The sequence below is a fragment of the Psammomys obesus genome, unplaced genomic scaffold, assembly GCF_907164565.1.
Source record: "Psammomys obesus unplaced genomic scaffold, mPsaObe1.curated_primary_1811, whole genome shotgun sequence".
Lineage (NCBI taxonomy): Eukaryota > Metazoa > Chordata > Mammalia > Rodentia > Muridae > Psammomys > Psammomys obesus.
The window spans coordinates 5,529,332-5,540,909 of record NW_026596466.1 but is presented as its reverse complement, the minus strand read 5'-3'; the positions used below and the strand labels follow the sequence as shown (position 1 = coordinate 5,540,909).

General features: G+C 52.8%; 1 long non-coding RNA gene across 1 annotated transcript; it reads right to left on the bottom strand.

Moving 5' to 3' along the window:
* Positions 1-8,903: 8,903 nt before the first annotated feature.
* Positions 8,904-9,667, bottom strand: LOC129670182 (uncharacterized). Its single transcript, XR_008719136.1, has 2 exons — positions 9,537-9,667; positions 8,904-9,052 (listed from the first exon to the last, which is right to left on the bottom strand). It is a non-coding gene; the product is annotated as an uncharacterized LOC129670182 (long non-coding RNA).
* Positions 9,668-11,578: the final 1,911 nt, after the last annotated feature.

Sequence of the window (11,578 nt, the reverse complement as noted above, 5' to 3'; positions counted from 1 at the left end):
GCGGGTTCCCGGGGACCCCGCCTAGCCTGGTGCTTTGCTCTCCCCTTACTCTCTAGGCGCAGCAGGGGCGCGCAGCTGGAAGTCAGAGCGGGGCGGGAGGGGTTCTGAAGGCGCAAGGGGACATCTGGGGCCAGAGTGAGGCTGGGCCCGGGTGCCTCGCCCGGGACGCGGAGCTGCGGGGAGCTGGGCGCAGGCACTGCTCTAATCGCCGACCGCTATTAAAAATAAAACCGCGACCCGTCGTCATAGCGACCGCAACAACAGCGGCCGCGCGAGGGTGGTAAGAGCTCGTGCAGCCCGGCGCCAGCCGCCTGGGGGGACCGGGGCACGCGCCTGAGGCTTTCGGGGTACTGTGATGTGAGAACGACCCCCACCCCGACACCGCCCGGCCGTTCCTCGAGGTTTTCCGAAGCCTCCGAGGACACGAACGCCTGATCTCTGAGAACTGGGGCTCGCTAAGTCAGGCCGTCAGGGGCCTAAAGGGGAACCGGGCGGCCCAGACTCTCCCGCCCCCTCCCCCTCCCTTCCCCCGGGACCCGCAGCAGCCCTCACTTCGGCCTGTGGGGAGGGGGTGAGTCTCGGGTGTCAGGCCAGGCCGAGCTGGCGGGGCTGCAGGCGCTGGAGGCCGCAGCACCTGTCCCGCCCGCCCGCGCCCCGGTGATCCCTTCTGGTGGGAGAGATCACGTGCTTCCCTCTGGCTGGGATTCGAGTTTCACTTCTAGCCGCTATTAGGCGGTTCACTCGGTTCACTGCAAACATTTGATAATGAGGCTAAATATACTTTACAGTCGGAGGAGGTGTGGGCGGCGGCTGCCCTAGCCTGTAGGTGCGTCGCTCCGGGCTCCACGGGGCATCCCCGCCCCAGCGGCTGAGAACAACCCCCGAGCCCAGTGCGAGGGACAGGCCCGCGCTCTCCACCCCCAGACGATCCAGTCCCGAGCGGGACCAACGTTTTAGGGACTGTGAACGCATGGGGTCAGCCGGAGGGTCCCTGGAGGAAGAGGCCTCGGCGGCCAGGAGCTCGGAGGGCTGGCGCAGGAGGTGGGAAGGGACACCAGAAGGCGCACCTGGCGGTGACCGGGGATGTCCGGCCGCCCCCGGAGCGGATGCTTCCGGCCTGTCTCCTGCGCCCCCGGGTGCAGCTCCGTGTGTCCGCCCGCCCATCGTTAAAAGCATCAAGTGTTTCAAATATCCCGAGAGAGGGCCTGCGCGGCCGCCGTGACCAGCTAGCACTTGACGGTGCCCTCTCCACACGAGACCCCGAGCACACAGGGAGGGGTAGACGCGGCCTTGAGTGGAGGGAGGCCGGCCAACTCGACCGAGACATCGCCCCATAGCCCCGCATTTTAAACGTGAAGCACCCCTTTCCCCCAGAGACTCATCAGGGCCCTTCAGCTGCTTGGAACTCAATTATCCGTGCTCCATTATTGCAGTCATTGTTACTCACTAGGCTGCAACGACCGATCCTGAGTCCTGACGCTCATGGCGGTCTTTCACCCTGTGAAATAATTCCAAACAGCCACCTCGAGGCAGCGGGACTTGCCCCCCCCCCCCCCCCCCCCCCCCCCCCCCCCCCCCGGGCGGCCGGGGCCCCCCCCCCCCCCCCCCCCCGCCTTCCCAGTCTGCAGAGGGCAGGTGAGTCTGAGTCCCAGGCACCAAGTGTCCCACCCCTTGGGAGCTCCAAGAGCACTGGAAGCTAGAATGGCCAGGCTGCGTTTGCACTGGGCGAGGATGTGAAGGCAATATGGGATGGGTTGCTCCATGTTTGGACCCCACGCCCCAAGAAGAGGCAGTAGACGGTCCCTCTGCCCTTTGCTGTTTGGCTTTGGTCTTCGTGCTTTCTGTTGCCTGTCTTGCCCTGAATTTGGTTCCTTTATCCGGAAAAATAGCAAGACTGGAAGCCAGTGCTTCGCCTCGCAGGTGGCCTCCACAGCCAGCAGCCCCCCCCCTCGACCCCCTCTGCCTATGTGGGGCCAGCAGGGCCCCAGGCATCCAGGCTCTGCCAGAGCTATCCCAGAACAATTTGTAATGTTGAAACACCAGCTTCCCTTTATCTCTGGGCAAGGCTTTCTTGGTTCTGGGCAATTAACCCAAATGGAGCCTTAGCCATGTGGGCTCTGGTCCTTGAAGATCAAAAGTGCCCAGCCACAAGCCTTAATTATGTCATTATCTTGCCCCCCCCTTTCCCCCAGGCTAAGGATCGGGCCTTTCCAGTTCAGGCGCCCCAGAAAACAAGATAAGTCTGTGCTGGGGTAGGAGGGCACCTCCAGGCTGCTTTCCACTCCCTAGTTTTATTTTCACTTTTAAACACACAAACAGAAGTTATGTTTAAAATAGCATGCAAGCCCACAATGGACTTGTGAATATTTTGTGAATGAAGACCTAAGAAAAGGAATGTATGGTGGCTTTTGATAGGAAAAGCCTAGAGGCTCAGGAATGGAGCATCTTGATAGTGTGCTTTCCTATCACACACAAGGCCCTGGGTTCTATTCCCAGCACCAAAGAAAAACAACCCTGGCGCCGCATGCTTGTAATTCCAGCATTCTAGAGGCAGGAGAACAGGAGTTCAAGGTCATCCTTGGGTCACACAATGAGCTCAAGGCCAGCCAGAGCTACATTAGACCCTGTTTTAGAGAGGAAGGGAGGGAGGTAAGGGGAGAGGAGGGGAAGGGAGGAGAGGAAAAGAGAGAGGAGAGGAGTGGGGAAGCAAGGAGAAGAGAGGGGAAGGGGGATGAAAGAGGAGGAGAGGGAAAGAGAGGAGAGGAGAAAGCCCAGCCCGGCATGGTACATGAAGTTAAGGATTGCCTCAACCTCAAGGGTAGCCTGGGCTACATAGTACGAGCCTGTCTCACAAAAAGAGAAAGAAAGAAAGAAAGAAAGAAAGAAAGAAAGAAAGAAAGAAAGAAAGAAAGAAAGAAAGGAAAGAAAAGAAAGAAAGAAAGCCCAAAGAATAAGTTCTGTCTGGTGGTCCTAACAGTGGCCACCAGCCTTTTAGGTGTGTCTGGTCAGAACTTTTCCCTGTAAAGCATGGGGGCTTGTAAAACCTCAACACTCTAGATCCTATGCAGGGTAGAGAAAAGCAAAACAAAAACATTTTAAGTGTATGACTATCTTTCATGTATGTCTGTGCACCACATTCATGCCTGGTGCTTAGGCCAAAAGAAGGCATCAGATCCTGTAAAACTGGAGTTACAGAGAGTTGTGAGCTGCCATGTGGGTGCTGAGAATCAAACCCGTCTCAAGAGCCCCCAGAACAAAACTTTTGTTCGTAACTTTTGTACTATGGATTATAGTGTTAACATTTTGCAAGTTTGAAGTTAAATAAATAAAACATGGTCACTATTCATTTCACACACACACACCCTGTTCAATGTGATTCAAATAACTAAAAATGACCTGCAGAAATCAGTCTTGGCAGAGGAACCAGCCAGTCCATCATCCCAGCACTCAGGAGGCTGAGGCAGTAAGATGGCAAGTTCTAGGCCAGCCTGGCTACATAGCCAGACCCTGTCTGCAGATAAGTAAATATTTTCTAAGAAGAAAAAGTAAAGAATGCTATCTGGGACTGTTTCTGGTGGTTTATGCCTATAATTCCAGCCCTTAAGGCTGAGGCAGGAGAATTGGGAATTCTAGGGCAGCCTAGGTTTCATCATAAGTTCCAAGCTAACCTGGGCTACCTCATGAATTCTCTAAAAAAAAAAAAACTTCCAAATCAAGGAAGGGAACCTGTGCCCATGTTTTTCCTCTGTGAACCAACAGGTAAGGATTCTGGCATGGGAATATGGCCTAAGTAGCAACCAGCAAGTGGGGCTCAACCCTGAGCTACCCTGCCTCCCCTTCCAGCTGTGATCCTCCAGGTAAACTGGCCACTTACAGGCTCGCCCTGGCTGTTTCCTATAATAGGCATCTCTGAAGGCGGCCTTTAGAAACATGTGCCGGGCAACTGAGTCAACTCGGAGGGGTGGAAGGACACCAGGCCTCCCTGGAGCCCACAGTCTCTAGGAAGCAATAAACTAAGCAGCAAATGGCTGTCACTTCAGGTGGCTGGAAAGGGGTCATTTATGAAAAGATCCAGACCAAGAATTCCAGGGCAAGATAAGAACAGCAAGTGTTAAGGCCCTGAGGCAGGAACCCGCTTGGCAGGTCCCAGGTTCTGCAAAGAGGAGAGGATGATGGGAGGAAACAGGTCGGATCAGTGAGGGACCACGTGCCTTTGAGGCCAGAGGAAGGAAATGGAATTTGTTTGGATTTCCCACACACACACTTAGAGTCAAGGTGTGGCTTTAACTCACGATTTTCCTGCCTCTACCTTCTGAGCACTGACATGACAGGCCTAGGCTCACCTGGGATTTTTTTTTTCCTTTTTCAGGAGAGGGTGAAGTAGTTGAGGGGAACACAAAGTGTCAGGCTATAGTGGGTTCCAGCCACTGTCAATGAGGGTTCCTACACAGTGAACCAGGAAGTGTCAGCGAGGGAGTAGGCTCTTTGCGACCCGGAATGTGTGTTCCGAGCTGGTGCTGCACTGTCCTGGGTATCTCTTCCCTCAGGCAGACCAACGTGGGCTCCTTAAGACACAACTATCTCCACACCATCAGCTGTTTCCATGGTCCCCAAGCCCAACCCTTCCACCACCGGGGCACCCACCAGGATGGTGGAAGCTGCAGCCCTGTCAGAGTTAGCCCTCAGATGTCAAGAGCCTCAGCTGTGCCCAGACCACTGGACCCTGGGACGGGCATGGTGGCTTTGCATGAAGGTCTTTCGTGAATGTTGGACAACAGACCCTAGGAAGAGAATGACTGTTGCAGGGAGAGCCCAGGGAAGGCAGAGACCAGGCCCCAGATCCGCATGGACACAGGACACAGGACACAGCGTGCAGAAGCAGGGGGAAGGCTAGCCCCATGCTCTTTAACTCTGACCACCTGCAGTGGTGCGCACTGTCCCTGTGAGAGAGCGTCAGGAGCTGTGATGAGGCCTTGGACTGGCACTGAGGGGATGTGGTTCTGGGCAGGACCACTCAGCTCTGAAGTCTGGCCCTTAAGGACGCAGGCTGATAACAAGGAGGTGAATCGCTTCAGCTGCTATTTACCTCCACGCCAGCCACCCCTCCAAGCCAGCAGCGACACAGAGCACGACGGAAACCACCAGAGGCGCCTGTATGAACACTAAGTTCCTGGACTGTGTGACTAGTGTGGCCACCATGTTCCCTGGAGAACCTCACAGAACCTGGTGGGGAGGCCTGATGTCTGCAGCATGCTGTGTATGGACTGGGAAATCTGAGGGGTGTGGGGAGGTGATGTAGAAAGGGAGGGGGAAGAAAAGAGAAAGAGCAGAGGAATATTGGTGTACAGATACTTAGATAGGAGGATACATAGCTACATAGATTATAGCCATTGCGAGATGATAAATATATAAATACAGACCTTGTGGACACAGAAGGCAAATGGCACACAGATGGATACGTACATACACCAGAAATAAACCGATGATAAATGATTTGTTGATTGATGGATAACAGATGATTGAGGGATAGATAAAATATAATGATAGGTAGGTAGAGAAGCCAGGAAATGGTGGTGCCTGCCTTTAAGCCCAGCACTCAGAAGCACTCAGACTCTGTGAGTTCGAGGCCAAACCTGGTTTACAGAGTAAATTCCAGGACAGCTACACAGAGAAGCTCTTTCTTGAAAAATCAATATTAAAAAGAGAGAGAGAGAAGAAAGAAAAGAAGAAAGGAAGGGAGGAAAAGACAGGAAGCATAAAAGGAGAGAAGTAATAGACATGACAGCTGATTGGTTAATAGTTAGCTAATGGAGAAATAGAGGAGATATTTGGGACAGAGAGAGAAGCCTGAGAGTTACACTGAGGTGAACAGTGCACTATTTGCACTAGTTTTCATGGTTCTGTTTTGTTTTCTTTTTAGACAAAGTCTCCCATTGCCTAAGCTGGCCTTGAACTCACCAAGTTGCCATGCCAATGTCCTGATCCTCCTGCCTTCACCTCCTGAGTGCTGGGATTACGGGTGGACGCTGCCACATACAGTCTGTGCCCTGCTGGAACGGACCCCAGGCCTTGTGCATTTTAGGCAGGCACTCTCCCTACTGAGCAGTGCTCCCAGCCCTGTCTTTGCTTTTCTGCAAAATGGAAAATTTGCAAAATAAAAACTGATGGTGAGATGATTTCTTCTTCACTTATCCTAGGAGGCCAAGAGCTTCTGGGAGGCAGAGAATTCAGAGCACACCACCAGCTACACACCAACAGCCAACAGGAGGGTACCAGTTCCCATTTTTAAGTAAAAAGAACTCCAGACTGAGCATGATGGCATAGGCCCACAGGCATAGCTCTCAAAAGGACTGCAGAGAATCGCTACCAGTCTGGGCTGCACAGAAAAACCCTGTCTGCAGAAGAGGACATGAACTGAGAGAGGGGAAAGAAGGGAGGAAGAGGAGGAGGCAGAGGACACCAGTGACCTGGACTCAGCAATACAAAAATGTCAGGCATCTAAGACAAATGTAAAAAGCCTGAACCACAGAATCCTTCAGCCACGTGTCGCAAGGCTGTAGATTTTCACTATGTGTTTTATCTGCATTTGTCAGATATAATTTATCATATTAGCCAGACTGCCAGCCAGTCCTTGGGCTCATACGTGCTGGGCCAGCCTTCTACCTGAGCTACACCCCAGCCCCTCACTGGGAGATTCTAGTCTACTGCTGATATATCTTTTTCACTTTTTTATTTAGAGACATGGTCTTGATAAGTTGGCCAGGCTGGCTCTGAACTCATCTGTAACTTAAGCTAGCTTTGATCTTGCCATCCTTCTGCCTCAGCCTTCCAAGTGGCTGGGATGAGAGGCGTGGCTAAGGGTAACCATATTTGAAGGCATTTGTTTATTTGGTGTGTGTGGGTGTGTGTGTGGGTGTGTGTTTGTACGTGTGTTTGTATGTGTACGTACCTGCCATAGCATATGTGGATGTCAAAGGACAGCTTGCAGGCGTTGGTTCTCTCTGTTCTGGGTGTCAAGCTTAGGTCATCAGGCTTGGTGGCAAGTGCCTTTACCTGCTGAGCCATCTTCCTGGCCCATTACCTAGATTTTAAAATGCATATGTGTCCTACTTCACATAGAGAAAGGATCAGTTCTGGGGATGAGCATATGGCAGATGCGTTGCCAGAGAAAAACCAAGAGCAGGTGGGAGCGTGGGGAAGCAGCTGCTTTCCAGCCTTGGCCAAGGGGCCATTGCTGGCCGCCACAGAGTGCTGGATTCCAGAGCAGCTGTGGTCTCATGACCTAACACCTGGGCAGCCGCCTAGCGAAGGGACCCAAATGTGGAAAAGCACCCTTTTCTCAGAGGGCCTGACAGGGTGTGATTTAAAATAGCAAAGTGTACACCTGAAATTCCAGCACTCAGGAGGCTGAGGCAGCAGGTTTGCGTTCCTGGCCAGTCTGCGTTCCAGAGTGAGATCCCGTCTCAACAAGGCAAGACATAAATCATTAAATGAAATGACACAGGCCAGAGATAACCTTATTTCCAGCTTCGGAAAATTCTCCTCTTGTTTTCCTGGCGATTCTTCCACTGCCTGAGACCATGGCTCGCATCCATCCCTCAATGTTTTGGGAGCCAGGGTGCAGGACTAGCCCATGCTTTCTCTCTTGCTTTATGCTCCCTGGAATGAGGATGTTTCTCGACAGGCTCTGCCTGTCTGCTCTCACCTCCATGTTGATAATCTGATCTGCAGTCGTACCATTCTTCTAAGAATATGTGTGTGTGAGTGAAGATGTGACAATAAAACGAACACTTGAAGAAGCAGCCAGACCTCCACAGTGGGGGTGGGAATCGAACTCGGGTCATCAGCAGTTTTTGTGTGGCAAGTGCTTTACCTGCTGAACCACCTGGCTGGCCTTCTATTTTATGTTTTTTTGAGTCAGGGTTTCTCCCTGAATCTAGCCTTCACTGCTAGGCTGGATTTGTTGGCCAGTGAACTCGGGAGCCCCTCCTGTGTCTCTCTGTCCCAGAGCCAGGGTTACAAGCTTGGAGAATCATGCCTGTTTTTTTTAAGTGGGTGCTGGGGATTTGAACTCACTTTATTGACTGAGTCATCTCCTTAGCCTCCAGGAATACCTGTTTTTAAAGCCGTGTACCCAAGCTCCAGCCCCCTGCCTCTGAACTATTACCCAGTGACTTGTCTGGCTGTCCTGAAACCCCACAGGCACCTCCAGCCTGATAATGAGGCTTCAGAGCTAGCCTCTGCCAGTGCTAGGACTTCAGAAGCCTTAATTGGAAGAAAGGAAAATGCAGATGTGATACAAAACGGCAATTTACTGCTTCTCGAGGGCACCTTCTTTCCCTACTCTGCACCCTGTGTCTCACTGCATTTCCCATACCAAGGCTGCTCCCTGCCCCTGGGGTGTCCCTGGCCTCTGAGCTGCACCCCTAGACCACAGGAGTCCAAGCAGGCAGGCCTATACACATTGTGCTTGAGAGACCCTTGTCTGTGGCTGCACCCTTGGACTGGTGGGCTGGCCCTTGGGAGTGATGCCACTTCTAAGTGCTCACACTCTGTTGGGGGCTGATGAGGTGAGAGCAAAAGCTTTCATAGGAAGAGGCACCCACACATAGCTTGAACAGACATGGGGTGGGTTTCTACAGGCAGGAGGGAACAAAGGAGTCACACAGGAATCTTCAGTGGAGCCAAAAGATAGGAATGTGGAGAGGATACCAAAGAAAGAAGTATGAGAGAAAAGAAAAGAAAAGAAAAGAAAAGAAAAGAAAAAAAGAAATAGGGCCTATCAACCCAGCACTTAGATCAGAAGCTGAGGCAGGAGGATGGCAAGTTTACAACCAACCTGGGCAATATGGTGGGATGCTGTCTCAAAAAAAGAGTAAATAAATAAACACAAATAAACAAGCTGTGACAAAAGCTTCCTAGTTTAGTCCCTAGCACGCATGTGAAAAGCTGGGTGTGATGGCACATACTTATAATTTTGGTTCTGGATCAATGGAGACAGGAGGATCCCTGGGGCTCCCCTCCTTGGCAAAGTCTAGGCCGGTGAGAGACCCTGTTAAAACAATAGCAACAGGGCCCTTCAATAAATACAAACATATGTACCTCAGATAAATAAACAAAATTTAGAAAATATAAGAGTTTCCTGTCATTTCCGTGTCTCTGACCCTTTCCATCCCCCACCTTGTCTAAAGAGATCCAGACTCTGTAACCCAATACAAGCCGGCCAGGGAGGCGGGAGACTGCTGACCCATATGATTTTCGGTCAGGTACCACTGTGGTCAGTCTCACTGGACCAGATCACTCAGCTGCACCTGAACAGCTTCATCTTCCTGCTTCATCATAACTACACCACACTGTCCAGGCCGCTGTGCTCGTGAGGATCCTGTGACTAGGACAGGGCAATGTAGCTGGCCAGTCCTGGACCCAATGCCCAGCCTGCTTGTTCACCAAGAGATGGAGAGGACACCCCAGCCTGTCTGAGCTCCAGACCCTACCCTCAGCCTCTCTGTCCTGGACAGCTATGGGTCATGTCCTACCTTGGCAGGGTGATTTCTGCTTCTGCACCCTGGAGCGCTCTGGTGAGGAGATTTGGAACGCACATCTCCACGGTGTGATCTCGGATATATCCTTCTGTCTTGGAGATCCGTCCCGTCCCCTGTCCTGTAGACAGAACCCTGACCAGCCTTAGATCCTCCCCTTCCCGTCAGCCGGGTCACCCAGGCGGCTTCTCTAAAGCAAAGGGGCAAAGTCCAGCCAGGTAATCTCATCCTCATCCAGGGACAGGGAGGCCCCGGCATCTCTATGGCAGCCGCCCCCCTCTGAAGGGAAAACACACACATGAGCCACACAAACAGCCTCCCTGGAGATGCCAGCAGCCTCGTTCCTGGGTGTCTGTTTGGTCCAAAGGCCTCGGAGGTGAAAAAGGGCTTTGGCCCAGGTAGGCAGCCGCTCTGCCACCTGCTGGCTATGCCTCCTTCCACCTGTTGCTTCACCTCTCTGAGCCTCTGCTGGCCTCAATGATTAAAAAGATAATCAAGCAGAAATAGCTGCTAATTAGGCCTGTTGGAGGATCTGTTCAGGCAGAGCCTGGCTGGAGCCCAAAGGCAGCCAGCACTGAGACTGCTTGGTGGCAGAGAAGGCTGAACGCCATGGGCTGTGTTTGGCATATGGCAGGCCTCAGTGAGCAGAAGCTGCTCCACTGCGGAAGAGAAGCTCGCTAAACTGTCCACACACATGACGAGGCAGCTGTGCACCAGAACACCTGCACCGGCATCGTTCCTTCACATTCTGTGGGCAAGTCCTGCATTTACTCCAGCCCTCAGTTTCCCAGAGATGGAGGCACTTGCCGTCAGAGGTGTCCACGGCTACCTAACAAACTGCCCTGAAAGCTGGAGGCTTTAAAATAAAGGAATAAATAAATTTACGACTTCATGCTTCCTAGAGCTCCGAATTTGAGATGGGTTAGCTGGGCCCACCGAGGGCTTGAATGAGCCCATGAAGGCAGTCAAGAGACCTCACAGCTCCTCCTCCAGGCACCAGCTGCAAGCTGGTCACTCAGAACAGCCCTATTTGATGAGGGACCACCCAAGGGCACAGAACCCCAGAAGGGGCAAAGATGGCTGGGGACTGTCTGACTGCTGATTGCTGTTGTGAGATCCAAAATTCACGGCCATTCAGTGCCAAGCGCTGCCTGTCCTCTTAGAACTGTCAAGGGACCATAAACCAACAGAACCTCCCATGAAGGGATAGTGCACGTGCTATGGAAGAGAAGGCAAGAGCCCTGTGAGTAGGGAGAATGGCCTCCTGGGTAGCAGACGTTCCAGGGTGGGTAAGCCTTGCTTGTTAACCTCTTAAAGGATGGTCCCGCTAAAGGACACCCATCACCCAGCTCGCTGGAATTGCAGGGGACTACAGCCTCTAGTGTTAGGGCAGAGAAGGCTTCCACGTCTGTGGCAGAGCTGCCCCAAGCCCCCTCACCCTACAACCTGGGTAGCATGCATGCACTGTGAGCTTGGAGGTTCTAAGACCTAACGCAAACATTCAGGGAAAGGCCCCTGAGGCAGTGCCTGGCACAGGTTAGCACAGAACACAGCTGGTGCAGAACAGCTAACCCAGCCAGCCCTCGTTCCCAGTCTCCGCCCTCCCTTCAGAAACTCCCACCTCTCACAGTAGACCTACCAGGGCCTCGGCAAGGGCTGTGTGAACCACCTACCTCACCTGCCTTGGGCCCTGGGCCACAGAAGGTACATCCAGGTGAGCTAATGAGGACCAAAGAGGACCACCCATTCTACCATAAACCTAAGCCAGACAGTTGTAGGGAGCCTGGGTCCAGAGTTGGGAGAGAGGGTGTCTGAGAAAGCTTCCTGGTAGAGGTGGCTTTTAAGGTTGGTTGTATCTTCCAGGGCAAGAGTCTTCCCCTTTCCCAACATACACCCTCTCCTCTTCCTCAGGGGAATCAGATCTCAGGGGCCTTCCAGAACAACAGCTCAGCTGGTGCCCTCCCTGCCCTGGGGCCACTGGGCTGTGTCACCAGTCTGGAATGCACTTTCAATTCCCCTGCCCTCTCCTGTCATCTCCT